Here is an 18,403-nt window from a genome sequence, read left to right on the forward strand (position 1 = left end):
GCAGTGGATCCAGCCCTCAAAGAACAGCCATATCCTATGGTCTGAAAGGAGGCCGGTGCACTTGCAACAGTTGCTCAGAACGGCTCTCAGAGGCAGCCACGAGCTCACCGAAAAGACAAAAATGGAGGCCGGGCGCAGTGGCTCACACCTATAATCCCGGCACTTCGGGAGGCTGAGGTGGGTGGATTACTTGAGGTCAAGGGTTCAAGACCAGCCTGGCCAACATGGCGAAACCCCCTCTCTACTAAAAATACAAAAATCAGCTGGGCTTGGTGGCAGGTGCCTATAATCCCAGCTACTCAGGAGGCTGAGGCAGGAGAATCAGTTGAACCCAGGAGGCGGAGGTTGCAGTGAGCCGAGATGGCGCCATTGCACTCCAGCCTAGGCAACAGAGTGAGACTCCTTCTCAAAAAAAGAAAAAAAAAAAAAATGGAGCCAGGTCTCAGGGTGATGGGTGAAGAAGTTCAGACACTCAAAGGTGAGCCATTCCTGCCACGGCAGGGAACCAACTGGTTATGGGCCTGCGTCTCTGCAGCACGGGATTCTGTTTCCTGAGAAGCTGGGTGGTCTAAGACCGTAGCAGGGTCCAGAGCAGGACGACAGAGCTGAACATGGGGAGAGGTTGGAGGTGGAGGCAGGTCCTCGCTGTGCCTCAGTTTCTCTGTGTGCGGAGGGCGTTGGGGGAGGTCCTTCAGCTTGGAGATTTGGCAGGCTCTGCTCCAACATGTCCCACCCACCACAATTATTTAGGGGGCTTACCTGGGGCTGACCCTCTGCTGTCTGCCACAGCCCACGTGCTCGCACTGCCCGGAACTGGCACATCCAGCACCCCCAGGCCAGGCACCATGCTTCTCCCGGGCCACGGGATGCTTCAGAATCTGTCTGCATGAAAGTAGAAGCTCCAGTTAGGCTGTGCCTGGTGGCCCTGAAGCATGGCCGGGGGATTTGGACGTGAAAAGGATATGGGTGTTGAGAAGTGTTTGCATGTGTGTGTGCGTGTGTGTATTGTGTGTGTGTGCATGGGTATGGATGTGTGTGTGTGTGCGTGTGTGTGTTGCGTGTGTGTGTGCATGGGTATGGATGTGTGTGTGTGTGCGTGTGTGTGTTGCGTGTGTGTGTGCATGGGTATGGATGTGTGTGTGTGCACGCCCATGTGTTTCAAATGGCTGCTCATCCTGCTGCCAGAGGCTCACACTGACCCGGCCTCCTGCTTGGGCTTGTACCCCACGAAGGCTTCATCGCAGGTTCCCATGTGGCAGCCTCACTGGGCCTCCGCTGCCTCTCTCGGGTGGGCGGGCATAGGGGCTGCTGCCCAGCACCCTGAGCTTCTTGCTATCCTGGGGACCTGCATGCAGGTGTCACCTGGCTCCCTCTGTGTGCCTTGTGAAGAAAATTTAGTGTGAAACGTTTTCCAGTGAACCAGTGGCTCTGCGGAGAATCCCAAAACGACTCTGACTTTGCCATGAAGTTTGTCCTGCCCACATCGACCACCTCTGGGCCGTGCCCCTCCACAGGGCCAGACTCACTGCCAGGCCCCCGCATTGCCCACCTGTGCGCTGGGGATTTGGCGGAGGGATGGGGACTTCATTGCAGGGGCTCGGCTGACAAACGTCCTGTCTGTCTTGGAGTTCAGTGGGGGTCTCCCTCCTGCCACTTCTGTTTTCTGTAACGCCCCAGGACTCCAACAGAGGCTCCTCTCCCAGCCAGGCTGCCCAGGTGGCTAGCTTGCTCCCCAAGGCAGCCCAGGGTCTGCACCGCTGAGGCCCGGGGTGTTGTCAACTCCTGCAGCAGGACCAGGGCACAGCTCTGCTGTCTGCAAGTCGGGCACTGGTTCCCGAGGACTTGCAGTTCCAGTCCCTTCAGGGACCTGCTGCCCTTGGCTCCAGCACTCCGATCCCCCAGTCCCCGGGTTTCACCTGAAACTTGTTCCATGAGGGGTAGGGTCTATGGGTGGATCAGGGCTCCAAGGTGGACCCTCCACAGAGTCCAGGGCTCAGAGGATGGAGGCCTGGGTGAGAGGTAGGGGCCTGGGCGAGGCCACCTGAGCCATCTGAGTGGAGGCTGCTTCCCCTGGCCTGGATAGTGGGTGGTGTGTAGTGGAAGAGTCCACAGGAGCCACGGGAGACCACCAGGGCTGATGTGAGGCTCAGGCTCCCGTTGGGGATGATACAGGTCTCTCACTCATTTATGCACTCAGCAGGTAGGCCAGGGAGCCACCTCGGGACTTGGGAGCCTTCAAGGGTGAATAAGACCCACTCTCTCTGCCTGCAAGGAACTCACATCTGAGCCCACAGAATAAACTCCCCCCTGGAAATGGGAGTCACAGAATGAAGGGTTGGGCGTCCTCCAGGTGAGCCACCTGTCACTGAGATGGGCTCCTGGTGACCCACAGATGTTTACTGAAGACCCATTGGGTGGAAACTTGCCCCACAGAGGAGCCTTCCTGGTGGCAGAGCTACAGGGGCCAGAGCCCCTGGATGCTTACTGAGGCGGGTGATGGGGAAGAGGGAAGGCATTCTGCAGGAACCTGAAGCTGCACCCCCCAGAGCCAGTTCCTGTTCATCCCACAGCGTCTCATGGGGATCAGGAGCCCTGCCTGCCCACATGTCATTTTGCCTTCCTTGTGCAAATGCCTCCCTCTGGCTTTCAAGGCTGTTGCAGGAATGGTGCAGCCAGTGCCTTCTGTAGCTCAACGCATTTCTTCTAGAACTCTGTGCAAAACTTAATTATTGTAACATCGACCCAATTTCAGTGATGAGCAGTCTCTGTTCCCTCCACCATCTTCATCCAGCTCAGCTTCTTTCAATACAGTCAGCCTCTTAGTCACTTTAATGGCAGGTGAACAGCAAAGGTCAACAGAAGTTAAAATGAAAGTTCTGCCGTCCCTAATCAAGCAGCAAATATTTACTGTGTGTGAACCACCTGCTGGGTACAGCAGTTTCTGCCCCTGTTTTCCAGTCTGAATGGAGGGCAGGAGTCACCCTTCCCTGTTTCTTCTCCACTGACACTTCCTGAGCACCTGTGATGGGCTGGCACTGTCCTGGCTTTGGCGATGGAGCAGGGACCACAAAGCCACCCTGTCAGGAGCTTCCCTCCCACGGGCGTAGACCCCACGGGTGTAGACAGACAGGAAACCCAGCAGCAGGTGAATATTCCACAGCAGGCAATGACGAGGACACAGTGACCAGGAGATCTGGGACTTTCAAAGGTCAGTGGGGGATCTATGGCAGATGGGATTGCTTTTCACAGGCAGGGGCCACCCTGATGAGTTAATATTTTCAGAAAGACCTGAAGGCCTCACAAAAGCGACTCCAGGGCTGTCTGAGGGGACAGTCTTGTGTTCACCACCCAACCGGGCAAAGGGCGGGTAGGTGTGATGGACGGCAGGGAGCTGGCAGTCAGAAATCAGGAAAGACCTCGGGGTAACGGATGGCCGGGCCGTGTAAGGACTCAGATGGCCCCGAGGGGAGCAGAAAGTACCGAAGTGACCTCACTTCCTGCCCTGGGTTTCATGGACGCCAGGCTGAGAATGCACGGTGGGAGGGTGGGGCTGTGGAAGTCGATTCCGTTAGGGGATTGTTCAATTCCAGATGGAGAACTGCAGAGAATTGGATGGGATGCAGCGACAAGAATAGTGAGAAAGGGCCCGCGTCTTCATTTATCTCAAAGGTACGTAACTTTTCTAGTCAATTAGACATGGTGGGAGGTGCCGAGTTAGTGGAGAGTCAAGGCTGATGAAATCACACCTGCCCGAGGACGCCTCCATCAGTGACAGCCCACGTACACCACGGTGGACCCATAAGATCATGATACTGTGTTTTCCTGTTACCTTTTCTAGACTGTCTAGCTGTGTTTAGATACAGATACTCAACTGGCAGTGTTCAGGTATAAAGTATTCAGTACAGTCACATGCTGTACAGGTGCACAGCCTGGGAGCAGTGGGCTGTGTCATACAGCCTAGGTGTGCAGTAGGCTGTGCTCTGGGCTGCTGGCTTCTTAGGCTTCCAGCATGGTTACCTGAGACAGGAAGAAGCCACAGGGGGCTCCCAGGCAGTCACTCCAGCTCCTGAGACACTCCGCCGGGGCTGCCTTTCACTTTCCATCTTTCGGCATCTTCCCAAGTTTGCTTTCTTACAATGCCCAGGGGTTTTCGTTGTACTCAGCAGGAGAGGAGAGTGAAAAGCAGTCTATCTTTCCTCATTGACAATTTTAAAAAAGAGATGAAATGAGAAACTCAGCCAAGCCCGCTTTCAGTGGCCTGCAGTGCGCATGGAAATTGCTGTGTGTCTCTTTGCTCCCTGGAGGCCTGTGCTGCAGCCCTGCAATTCCTTAGGCCTGGAGATCGTCTGCGGGGGCTGCACTCAGGAACTGCATCTGCTTTCCCAGGGGAAGGAGCCTGTCCTGAGAACCGAGCCCCCCGGTCTGCGACACACCAGCCTGCATTGCTCAGAGAATCTAGGTCTGACAGAGAACGTGTCCTGATCTGCCCCACGAGCAGATTCCTGGAGCAATCGCTGGAGACAGGGCGTGGGCTTTTTCCAGGAATCACACCGGCTTCAGCGCCAGGCAGCTCCCTGGTGTGCACAGCGTGAGAGGAACCGTCTGGGCTCTCCAGAGCTGCTGGAGACAATTCCAGGAAGGAGGACGAGGAGGTACAACAGCCACTTTATTCGTGTGTTAGTCACTTTGACACGTGTGCAAGTCTGTCGCATTGGGTTTCCTTTGTCTTTCTGGTGACTGATGAACCCCTGTCCGTGTGTCTACGGACATTTGGGTTCCCTCCTTCAGAAAGTACCTGTTTAAGTCCTTGGCCTATTTTTCTATTAGGTTATGTGGCATTTACCAACGTGTAAGATGTTGATTTAAAAAATATAGATCCCACTTAGGAGGCCTTTGTTGCATATTTGTATCACAAACATCTTCACTCTGTGGGTATCCTTTTTCTTATTATTTATAGGGGATACACAGGAGTTATTCGTCTTTACATACTTCAATATCTTTTCATATGTGGCTCAAGCCTTTGTGTTCCCTGTGAGGAATCGTCACCTCATTCAATTCATGGGCACGTCTTTTCTTCTGCATTTCTTCTGGAAGTGATTTTTGTTCATGGTGTGAGAGAGTTTACTTTCAATATGAATAGTCAATTGCTTCTGCATCTGGATTCCCTATAGCAATGTACTCTCACCCTGGGCGTGGGTCTGATCCTACAGACGTGGACCTGCTCTGAGCTTTCCACCTGGGTCCTGTGGTCTACTGACCTATTAGGGTACCAACACGTCCTTCCTTCCTTACCTCAGCACGCCCTTTCTTCCATACCACACTTTCCTCGTGGGCCTGTATATCAGGGAAGGTGGTTAGAATAGTGTGGACTCAGAATATCTGAGACAAGTCTCAGTTAATTTAGAAAGCTTATTTTGCAAGGTGGAGGATGCGTGCCCGTGACACAGACTCAGGAGGTCCTGATGCCATGTGTCCGAGGTGGTCCGGGCACAGCTTGGTTTTAGACATTGTAAGGAGACACGAGACGTCAATCGATATATACAAGAAGTACATTGGTTCCACCCAGAAAGGTGGGGACAACTCCAAGCAGAGAGGGGGCTTCCAGGCCACAGGTCGGTGACAGACAAATGGCTGCATTCTTTCGAGTTTCCACAAAGTCTCTCCAAAGGAAGCAATCGAATTTGCATCTGTCTCAGTGAGCAGAAGGATGCTTGGAATAGAATGGGAGGTAGGATTGTCCTGAGCAGTTCTCAGCTTGACTCTTCCCTTAGCGTAGTCATTTTGGGGCCCCCAGATTTTCCTTTCGCAATAGCCAATCTGCTTTACTTAGTTCTGGGTTCATCTTCACAGCCTTACTGAGGACTCTCATTTATACCCCGAGAATTAAAATTCTGGAATGTTCTCAGTCAAGATGGACTCAGCTGTCAGAATATCTAATATAAACATTAAGACTTATGTTGTGTACAGGGCCTGGGCTGGGGTTGGAACCACAGCCAGCCTTAAAGCTTCATGATTGGGCCCTTGAAGACCTCTGGGTCCCACAGCTTCAGGGACTTCCTGGGATGGAGGCATCTCACACGGGCCCCTGTGGTTCTCAGCTGGGGGGAAAAGCATGGCCCTGGCTGAGGGATGGGTGAGAAACCCACCCGGGGTCTCTCTAGCTTCTACCCAAGGCTGTCATTTTCCTGCAATTCCTGTGTCGTTCCTGTTACTGCAGTCAACCTTTACTATGATTTATGTTGAGCTGGGTTAGTCCTTCCAGCAAATCACCAGACCAGGAGGTTTCAAACACCTGCCTCTTCTATGTTGCTTTGGCTGCTCTTGGCTTTTGCATATCCACATAAGTTTTAGAATGAGTTTGCTCAGTTTCCACACGGACATGTTGCCTGAATTCTGACGAGGATGAGTTGACTATGAGCCATGGACTAATGAAGGGAAGAAGTTGCATTTTTCCAACATTTGATTTTCCAATCCATGAACATGTCATACTTCTCCATTTACTTAAATCTTTCTTAATTTTTTTCACAGTATTTTGTACTATTTAGTGTAAACATCTTACATATTTTTGTTAGATACTCCTTGTAGGAAGTTATGAAATATATGACAAGTTTGGATTTCATCTTGGAAACTGTGAGGTTTCATCACTTTCCAAAGCTCTTTTGGGTAAAGAAAAACAAGATACTTAAAGGCCACCTAAGAATATTTATTCTTGTTTACAAAAATCTCCTATTTACAAAAATGATGATGATTTAAAAAGTGAGAAAGAAAATCTAAGAAAATGGATAAATAAAAGACTATACTGATATAATGGGATGCTGTGTATCACTATTTGATAGGGTTTGGTTCTGTGTCCCCACCCAAATCTCATCTAGAATTGTAATCCACAGGGTTGGAGGAGGGGCCAGGTGGAAGTTGACTGGATCATGGGGGTGGACTTCCGCCTTGCTGTTTTCATGATAGTGAGTGAGTTCTCACAAGGTCTGGTTGTTTGAAAGTGTGTAGCACTTCCCCCTCCTCTCTTCCTCTCTCTCTTTCTCTCTCTCTTTCCTGTCGCCATGTGAAGATGTACTCACTTCCCCTTTGCCTTCTGCCATGATTGTAAGTTTCCTGAGGATCCCCAGCCATGCTCCCTGTACAGCTTGTGGAACTGTGAGTTCATTAAACCTCTTTTCTTCATACATTACCCAGCCTCAGGTCGTTCTTTATAGCAGTGTGAGAATAGACTCATACACTATTAAAGTAAATGACTAAATAAACACTTGTAATGTTGAATGAAAACACAAAGTTCTGAGGAGGTTATGACTGATTTCAAAATGCAAAGCACTATAATATACTATAAATTGTTGTAGAGATATAGCACAGTATAAAACTCAAGAGTTGGTGAATGCCAGCCAACTTTGCCATAGTTACTCACTCTTTAAAAAAAGCTTTCTTAGAAAGACTTGGATGCAAATATGACTAAATGTTGGCGTGTTGAATGTAGTGATGGACATGGAAGTACTTGTTATTTTTTTCTTGGTACTTTTTTATATGTTTGAAATATGTCATTTTTTTTTTGAAAAACCTGACCAATGCTGCAAACAGAACCATTAATTCAGTTTCTAGAGGTTTCCACTCTTGCTTTCTCTTGTCGTCTTCTCTTTTATCATCTCAGGACAAGTGTCAAGGCTGTCATCTTTATCCTGATCTATTTTGAAATTGCTTTTCTGGAAGTACTAAGCTCTACATCCTAAATGGATACATGGAGGCCGTGAAGTAAGCAAGCAGAATCACCGATCTGCAGGGGCAAATGGAAGGAAAGTGGGCTGCGTTCAGAGAGGACTTTCTCAAGAGGGTTTATTAAATAATATTCACCAGTGTAACCGTGATCAGGCTCAGCTTGGCACAGGGACAGGGGATGAGGTGGTAACACCCAGGCTCTGTCTTCCAGACACTCTCAGTCAAGGTAAGTGTCACCTGCCAGCTTCCACCCCCAAAACCAGCCCCCATCTGGCTGCTCCTGGTACTTTCAACGCTTCCTTCCTCCCAGTGACCATGGCTCAACATCCACCAGCATGTGCAGTGATGAAAATTATTTGCTTCACACATTATTAGCCACACTCCTGAACCTTCTCCTAGGCCTGTGTGGGCACTTCCTTGCAAAATCCAGATTTAGCAAGAGCCCTGCTAAATGAGTGTATCAAGAACCCCCACCCTCAATATCCGACCGCCCTCTATATCTGCTCAGGTTCCTCATCGTCCAGGGTGAGGCTCCAGTGCCATCCATGCTGTCCACATTACAATTCCATCCATCCCGTCCACACCCCAGTGCAATCCATCCCATCCACACCCCAGTGCAATCTATCCCATCCACACCCCAGTACCATCCATGCTGTCCACGCCCCAGTGAAATCCATCCCATCCACACCCCAGTGCCATCCATCCCGTCCACACCCCAGTACCATCCATGCTGTCCACACCCCAGTGCAATCCATCCCGTCCACGCCCCAGTGCAATCCATCCCGTCCACACCCCAGTGCCATCCATCCCGTCCACACCCCAGTACCATCCATGCTGTCCACGCCCCAGTGAAATCCATCCCATCCACACCCCAGTGCCATCCATCCCGTCCACACCCCAGTGCCATCCATCCCATCCACACCCCAGTGCCATCCATCCCGTCCACACCCCAGTGCGATCCATCCCGTCCACACCCCAGTACCATCCATGCTGTCCACGCCCCAGTGAAATCCATCCCATCCACACCCCAGTGCCATCCATCCCGTCCACACCCCAGTACCATCCATGCTGTCCACGCCCCAGTGAAATCCATCCCATCCACGCTACGGTACCAGGCATCTCGTCCACCCTTCAGTGCCATCCGTGCCATCCCCGTGCCTCCCTCTGGTCCCAGACGAGAGCTTTTCCCAGCACATTTTCCGTCCGTGGTCACAAACTGCTGCTTATTTCCTGAAAGATAAACAATTCTAAATTTTGGGTTAATCATCTCCTCCTTTTTTTACACAAAATTGTTTGGCACTTATAACTCCTATCCCTAAATAATATATTGCTTACATTTGGCTTGTTTTGAACTTCGTATAAATGGAATCATACGGAATGTATTTTTCTATGACTTGTTTTTCCCCCAGATAACACTAACATGTTTTTGAGAATCATCAATGTCTGATATTTGTAGCTAAAATATATTAAATTTTATTTCAATATTATATTTTATGGATGTGCTATACATGACTCTGTAGAGACCAAGGGAAAACTTATCCTTTGTCCTCTGAAAGTTCCCTGAAAATCAGTTGGCAAAATGTAGAATAGTAGGAAAAAACACCTACAAAATTTATTGTAATGTCCATAGCACGGGGGAATTGCAGGGGAATGATTACCTAGAAAGTGATGCACCTTCCTCCACAGATGAAAGAGAGACGGAAGATAGATGATTTTTAGGGAGATTCGATGGGCTTGGAGAGCATACAGTGGTCTGGAACAAAGTCTGTTGGGCCCCAGAGCAAGTGTGTTGACAAAAGTCAGTCTCCCGAGTAGCTGGGATTACAGGCGTGCACCACCACTCCCAGCTAATTTTTGTATTTTTAGTAGAGACAGGGTTTCTCCATGTTGGCCAAGCTGGTCTTGAACTCCTGACCTCAGGTGATCCAGCTACCTCGGCCTTCCAAATTGCTGGGATTACAGGCGTGAGCCACCGCACCTGACCTCTGTCCCATTTAAAATGCAGTAGTTAGTCAATGGTTCATATCAAAAAAGACAAATTAAAAATAAAAGAAGAAGAAGGAAAGAAGGACCAAAGGAAGGGAGGAAGGGAGAGAGGGAGAGAGAAAAACAAAGAAAAAAAAAGATGGGATTTTTACTAGAATTGAATTAATTTCCCTTTATTAGAATTTTACTGATTTTCTCGTTTGCCTTGAAGGGAACCAATGTCTTTATAATATATGTATATAAATATGTGGCCGGGCGCAGTAGCTCACGCCTCTAATCCTAACACTTTGGGAGGCTGAGGTGGGCAGATCACCTGAGGTCAGGAGTTTGACACCAGCCTGACCAACATGGTGAAACCCTGTCTCTGCTAAAAATATAATTAGGTGGGTGTGGTGGTTTGCACCTGTAATCCCAGCTACTCGGGAAGCTGAGGCAGGAGAATCGCTTGAACCCGGGAGGTGGAGGTTACAGTGAGCTGACATCGTGCCATTGCACTCCAGCCTGGGAGACAGAGCGACACTCTGTCTCAAAATAAAATAAAATAAAATAAAAATAAATATACAATTCACACATAGACTACATCTCTCCAAAATGTCAGGTCTTTTTTAATTCTGTCAGAGACTTTTGTGATTTTCCACAAAACTGTGTTCTATACTTTGTCTTTGATGGATTATTTGCACTTTACATTTTTTGACCTTATTGTAAATATTCTATTTTTTATTATTCAAATGTTTAATGTTATCAGGCAATTTAAGTGAATCCATTTGGGAAATCATATGATTTTGCTCCTTTAATTTCTTGATGTGGAGAAACACATACATTGATTTCTGTTTTTAAGCTACCCTATCATTCCTGGGACAAACTCTACTTGGTGGTGACAGTTTTCTTTCTCCACGTTGCTGTGATCCTTTTGCTATTACTGAGATCTGTGTGTCCATATTTATGGATGAGATTGTCCTGTTTATACCTTTCTCATAATGGAATCGTCTTGTTTGGCATTAATGCTATTCTACTATTGTATTAGTCCATTTGTACACTGCTGGTAAAGACATACCAGAGACTGGATAACTTATTAACAAAAAGAGGCTTCCCATGTTCTCACTCCTAAGTGGGAGCTGAACAATGAGAACACAGGGACACAGGGAGTGGAACGTCACACGCTGGAGCCTGTTGAGGGGCAAGGGGAGGGAGGGCATTAAGAGAAATACCTAACGCATGTGAGGCTTAAAACCTAGATGACGGGTTGATGGGTGCAGCAAACCACCATGGCACATGTATACCTATGTAACAAACCTGCACGTTCGGCACATGTATCCCAGAACTTAAAGTAAAATAAAAAATAGTGAAATAAAACAAAAAGAAAAAGGGGTTTAATGGATTCACAGTTCCATGTGGCCAGGGAGGTCTCACAATCATGGCAGAAGGTGAGAGGCACATCTTACAAGGTGGCAGGCAAGACAGAATGAGAACCAAGCCAAAGGGGTTTCCCCTTATAAAACCATCACATCTCATGAGACTTACTCACTACCATGAGAACAGTAGGGGGGAAACCGCCCCTACGATTAAATTATCTCCCACAGGGTCCCTCCCACAACACGTGGAAGCTGTGGGTCTACAATTCAAGATGAGACGTGGTGAGGACACAGCCAAACCAGATCAACTCTCTAGCCGCCTTAGTCCCTTAAAATGAGCCGGGAACACTCACTGTGCATAGGATGACACATGTGTCTTTTGTTCCATAAACGTTTGGTCAAATTTGCCTTTAAAAAAGTTGAGTCTTGTGCTTTCGTTATGAAAAGAATTTTTATCTCTGATTCAATTTCATCAATGGATAATTGGCCCATTACTATTATTTTTTTCACCTCTGCTTCAGTCAGATCTGTTGTCTTTCCTGTGATTTATCTATTCAACCTAATTTTAAATTTTATTGGTGTTAAATGATTCACGTTATTGTGTTGTCTTTGTAATTTTGGCCGCTTCTGAAGTTATGACCCTTTTCATTCCTAAAAATGTGTACTGTGGGCTGGGCATGGTGGCTCACACCTGTAATCCCAGCACTTTGAGAGGCTGAGGCGGGTGGATTACCTGAGGTCAGGAGTTCAAGACCAGCCTGGCCAACATGGCAAAACCCTGTCTCTATTGAAAATACAAAAAAAAAAAAAAAATAGCCAGGCATGGTGGCAGGCACCTGTAATCCCAGCTACTCCAGAGGCTGAGGCAGGAGAACTGCTTGAACCTGGGAGGCAGAGGTTGCAGTGATCCAAGATTGCACCACTGCACACCAGCCTGGGTAACAGAGCAAGACTGTCTCAAAAAAAAAAAAAAAAAAAAAGTGTGTACTGTAGTTTAGCCTTGTTTTCTTGCTCAGTCTTCATGGAAACTTGTAGTTCCCTCACTCTTCTCAAAGAACCACCATGCAACTCAGTTGGTCTTCATTTGCAAGTTCATTGATTTCTATCTTATTTTCTTCATACTACTTTGATTTTCATTCAATTCTATTTTATTTCTTTATTTATACATTACTTTTTTGGTTATTAATATTTTAATTAAATATCAACTTATTTCATTATATGATATTAAATTATTCTGTAGAAAAACATGCTCTTTCTTTCCATTTATTCTGACTATTGTTACTTTATAAAGTTTGTTGGCTATTACTTTTAGGTATTTTTGAATTAAAATTCAGCAGGATGGATTTTAGAACACGTATGTACGGTTATAAGTCTTAACCAACCAGACCATCAGGATACAGGGAAGCCCTTCCGTCACCACGAATGTCTCCCTGGTGTCACCCTTCATAGTCACGCCTTCCCCGCTCCCTGATCCATTCTCACCACCATCATCGTCCTTCTCAAGAGTGTCATACAAAGAGAAGTTTAGGGTATGGACGTTTTCGAGACTGGTCTCTTCCACTGAGCATAATTCCTTTGAATTATTCCAAGTCGTTGTCTGTATCGATATTGCACCTGTCATTCCAGCTGAGTGGCATGCATTGCATGACGCCAGTGTACGGGTTCCACAGTGTTCCCTCAGGGTATCCCCGAGTATCGATTACAGTTTATCAATTCCCCTGGTGACAGGCATTTGGACTGTTGCCAGTATCAGGCTATGGATAGAGCTGCCATAAGCATTATGCACATTTTTATATGAATTTGGGTTTCATCTCTCTTGGATAAACACCCGAAAGAGGTATCAAGGGGCACATGTCTGTTGAACTTTCTAAGAAACTGCAAACTGATCTTTATTAGGTTGGTGCAAAAGTAATTGTGGTTTTTGCATTAAAAGTACTTTTAATGGCAACATTTCATTTTATAAAATAAAAATAGTCTGAACAAAAAGAAAGAAGGGAAGGAAGGAAAGAAGGAAGGAAGGAAGGAAGGGAGGCAGGGAGGAAGGGGGGAAGGGAGGAAGAAAGGAAGAAAGAAAGAAAGAAAGAAGGATAGAGGGAGGGAGGGAGGGAGGGAGGAAGGAAGGAAGGAAGGAAGTTTTTTTTTTTTTTTTTTTGAGACAGAAACTCACCCTGTTGCCCAGGCTGGAGTGCAATGGCACGATCTTGGCTCATTGCAACCTCTGCCTCCTGGGTTCAAGCACTTCTCTGCCTCAGTCTCCCAAGTAGCTGGGATTACAGGCGCCCGCCACCATGCCCAGCTAATTTTTGTATTTTTAGTAGAGATAGGGTTTCACCATGTTGGCCAGGATGGTCTCAATCTCTTGACCTTGTGATCTGCCCGCCTCAGCCTCCCAACGTGTTGGGATTACAGGTATGAGCCACCACACTTGGCCTCCATTTTTTATCTATTGACTTTTAGGAATCATGCTTTTGGTGCCGAATCTAAGTACTCTTTGTTTAAACTGGTCACAAAACTTTTCTCCCATATTTTCTTTTAAAAAATTTTAGAGTTTTACTTTTCACATTTAGATCTGTGGTGTGTTTGGGGTTAACTTATGCAGAAGGTGTGAAGCTTAAATCAAAGTTTACTTTTTGGTAAATGAACATCCAATTGTCCCAACATCTTTTGTTGAAAGACTCTTCTTTTTCATCAAATGCCTTTGTGCCATTGTTAACAATTGATTGGCCACATCTCTGTCGATCTATTTCTGGGCTCTCTATTCTGTTCCATTGATCTACGTGTTTATCTCTTTGCCAGTGTGACACAATCTTCATGACTGTAGCCCAAAGCAAGTCTTAATAATAAGGTCGTATCATTCCTTCTAATTCATTTTTTTTGTTGTTCAAAATTGTTTAGCCTATTCTATTTGGGTTTTTTTGTTCTATGTAAATTTTGGAACCAGCTTCCCTATGTCTACAAAAAAAAATTGTGCTGGAATTTTAACAACTTAATTTATATCTGTAGATAACTTTAAGGAAATGGATGTTTTTCTTATGCTGAATTTTTCAATTCATTAACACAGTATATCTCTTCATTTACGAGGTCTTCTTTGATTATTGTTATCAGTGTTTTGTAATTCTTACCACAAAGATTCTGTACGTTTCATTAGATTGATTCCTAAGACACTCCTTTGGAGCTGTTGTAAATGGCATCGTTTCATTAATTTCAGACTTCAATTGTTCATTGCTAGTATATAGAAGCATAACTTACTCTTATTCTTGTTATTTTCCCTTCACTTGATTTTGGTTTGTTTTCTCTCATCTGTTTCTCATTTCTTAAAGTTAAAGCTTGTGTCGTGGATTTTCAGACCCTTCTCCTTCCTCACAAGAGTGAAGAACACTCAGACAGAGAACACACTCCCTGTTTCCTTCCCGGCACCACTGCAGCTATGTTCTGTGCATTTGGATGTCACGAAGTTTCATTTTTTTTAAGGTCAGAATTTTGTTTTGTTTTGTTTTTTGAGATGGAGTCTCACTCTGTCACCCAGGCTGGAGGGCAGTGGTGCAATCTCAGCTCTCTCCACCTTTCGCCTCCCAGGCTCAAACGAGTCTCCTGCCTCAGCCTTCCGAGTAGCTGGGATTACAGGTGCCCGCCACCACATCTGGCTAATATTTTTTTTTGTATTTTTAGTAGAGACGGGGTTTCACTATGTTGGCCAGGCTGGTCCCGAACTCCTGACCTCAAGTGATCCACCCGCCTCAGCCTCCCAAAGTGCTGGGATTAAGGGTGTGAGCCACCGCGCCCGGCCGGGTGAGAATGGATGTTAATTCCCATCGAGGCTGTGTCTGTGACTCATGGATTCCTGAAAGGTGGGTTCCTTAATTTCCAAGTGTTTGGATGTTTTCCTGTCGACTTTCTGTTGTTGTCGGTGTAATTACATTACAGCCAGTGTGAAGTCACACTTTTTTGTGATTTCTGTGTTTTAAAGGTTGTGAAGGTTAAGTTTTACAGTCCAGGATATGGCCTCTCAGGAATGCGCCAGGTGTTTGCTCTTGCTGGTTAGGGCCGCTTAGTTGATGGTGTTATTGGGCTTTTTTTGGTCTTTCCAACGTTCTAGCTCCTAGCTCTACCAGTCTCTGTTGACATGTCCAACTCTATCCGTGAGTTTGTCTGTTTGTCCTCTTAGTTCTGTTTATTTTGAAGTGGTTATCAGGCACATACTCCCTGAGCATCGTTACGTCTTCTTGGTGAACTAACCCCCTTATCACTGTGCAATGTCCCCTCTTCATGCTCAGAACTGTTGTTTATGCTGAGGCTTGAAATGCATGATGTAAGTGAAGGCCCACATATTATATGGTGAAGAATCTTACAGGTGTAAATCAAGCTCACTAACCATGAGAAGACATTCGTATCCTCTCACCTCAACCAGAGCCCCCTTCCTCCCAATCCAGAGGAACAGGGTCGAAGCTGGATTGTCAGGGTTCTCAACTCCCTGTACCAACTGTATTTAGGGGGCCCTGGAGCAGCCCCTCTTCCCCGGCAAGGGCCGCCCTCTGACCCTTGCAGTGTTAATGCCCAGTGGGTTCACCTTGCCCGCTGCCTACAACCGGGAATAAACAAAAACACTTTAAAAGGGATTAAACAAACAAACAAGGAATTGTTTGATGTTGATATAACCACTCTAGCTGTTTTTGATTGGAAGTGAGCTTCTTATAGATGACGAAAGGCTGGGCCAAGCTTCTTTATCCATTCTGACACTGTCCATCATTTAATTGGTGTGTTTAAGCCATTTGCATTTAACGTAATTATTGATGTGTTTACTTTTAGGTCCACCATCTTATTATTTCCTTTTTGTTTGTTTGTTCCAACTGTTTTCCTTTCCTCTTTTTCTCCTTTCTGTCCTTCTTCTGATTTTTTTTTTTTTTTTTTTTGAGATGGAGTCTCGCTCTGTCACCCAGGCTAAAGTGCAATGGTGCCACCTCAGCTCACTGCAACCTCCACCTCCTGGCTCAAGAGATTCTCCTGCCTCAACCTCCCAAGTAGCTGGGATTACAGGTGCCTGCCACCACTCCTGGCTAATTTTTGTATTTTTTTTAATTTTAATTTTAATTTTTTTTTTTTTTTTTTTTTTTTTTTTTTTTTGAGATGGAGTCTCACTCAGTCGCCCAGGCTGGAGTGCAATGGCGTGATCTCAGTTCACTGCAAGCTCCTCTTCCTGGGTTCACGCCATTCTCCTGCCTCAGCCTCCGGAGTAGCCGGGATTACAGGCGCCCGCCACCACGCCTGGCTAATTTTTTTTTGTATTTTTAGTAGAGATGGGGTTTCACCGTGTTAACCGGGATGGTCTCCATCTCCTGACCTCGTGATCCGTCCGCCTCGGCCTCCCAAAGTGCTGGGATTACAGGCGTGAGCCAGCTCTTTGTATTCTTATATTGTATAGTGGGTATTAGACTGCTTGCTGAATTAACAAAATGTCTTTTAGGGATCTGTTCATATCATTGTATTTTTCCTCTGCTTTATAGATTGAGTGAATTAGGTTGTTGAATATCCTAATATTAAATCGCGTTTATGTTTCTGCAAAAAATACTACGTTGTTAAATTGTTCTATTTGTCTGTTACATTTCCATATTCTATTTGCCATCCTGATACTTAGAATTCTTGACGTTCATGTCAACGTTGGGGCTGGAATGTAATTTCCTCTTTTGTACGATGTTGAAGATACAGGTATTCCAGTTATGCTTGCTTCCAAAGTGAGATCAGGCACTGCTCACCTTTTCTTGCGACACGGTGTTGGCTCAGCAATCCTGTAATGTCCTTGCCTCTAACGTTGCGTGTAACTCATCTGTGAAACCGACTGTCACGATGCCTTATTGAAAGTGATGTTCTCAGACCAAGTTTCTCGTCCCCCTGCTTCCCCTTGGGCTGATGCTGGTGATTTACAGTTGGCTGGGCAGGTGCTTCCTCTGTGGTCCCAATTTTATTTCCATAAACATGCCGTCCTCATAACTGAGTGTCTCACTTCACAGGCTCTGCCCTCCTCCAGCCTCCCGTGTGAGGCAAGGGGGTCTCAGGTCAAGGAATGTGACCCGGGGGGACTGTAGCCCCTCCTTCCCTCCAGCCTACTCTCCAGGGCCCCAGGGGTCCTCCAGCAAGTGTCCTGCTTCTGTGGCCTCCGTGGTCTCATGGGTCCCCACTCTCCAGGCTGCACTGGGATGCTATGTGCACAGCCTAGGCAAGCTGCTTGTTTTGCCTTTGCAAAACTATAACTGAGAAAATTACGTTTGTGAAATAGATTAGACCTAACTGACTCCATTTTCCTTTTAACTTTTTTTTTTTTGAGATGGAGTCTTGCTCTGTTGCCCAGGCTGGAGTGCAGTGGTGCAATCTCGGCTCACTGCAACCTCCGACTCCCTGTTTCAAGTGATTCTCCTGCCTCAGCCTCCCCAGTAGCTGGGCCTACAGGCACACACCACCATGCCCAGCTAAGTTTTGTATTTTCAGCAGAGACGAGGTTTCACCATGTTGGCCAGGATGGTCCCGATCTCCTGACCTTGTGATCTGCCCACCTCGGCCTCTCAAAGTGCTGGGATTACAGGTGTGAGCCACCGCGCCCAGCCTCCTTTTAACTTTTAAACTGTCTTTGTTTATTCCTGGTTGTAGGCAGCGGGCAAGGTGAACCCACTGGGCATTAACACTGCAAGAGTCAGAGGGCGGCCATTGCCAGGGAAGAGGGGCTGCTCCAGGGCCCCCTAAAGACACTTGGTACAGGGAGTTGAGAACCCTGACAATCCAGCTTCGACCCTGTTCCTCTGGGTTGTGAGGAAGGGGGCTCTGGTTGAGGTGACAGGATAGGAACGTCTTTTCATGGTTAGTGAGCTTGATTTACACCTGTAAGATTCTTCACCATATAATATGTGGGCCTTCACATATATCATGCATTTCAAGCCAGAACAAGAGATCTTAGACATCACAGGGGCCCGTGGTACTGCAGGGACCCTAGTGCATGAATGAGATACTGCCTGTCTATGGTTTCAAAATTTAATTAGTAAAGGGGGTCACGATTAGGAAAAAAAAAGCCTAAGACACTACTTAGGGTGACAATAATTATGAGAAACGCTGTCAGGGACAGGCCAGTCGCAGGTTGCATGAAACTCTGGCTTCATCATTTAATTGTGTGTGTCTGTCATTTTAGTTATGTTCTGATCTGCACACCTGATTTTCTTTTTCTTTTTTCCTTCATCAGGTTCAGCAGGAGTCCTGTATTCATGCGTCTATTCAAAGAAACAATTATTGGATTTAGGCATGTTTTCTAAGCCTTTTTTTGTCTTGAAATTAATTAACTTTCATCTTGTGAATCTCCCTTTTGT

This window comes from Macaca nemestrina, chromosome 15, assembly GCF_043159975.1.
Source record: "Macaca nemestrina isolate mMacNem1 chromosome 15, mMacNem.hap1, whole genome shotgun sequence".
Taxonomy (NCBI): Eukaryota; Metazoa; Chordata; class Mammalia; order Primates; family Cercopithecidae; genus Macaca; species Macaca nemestrina.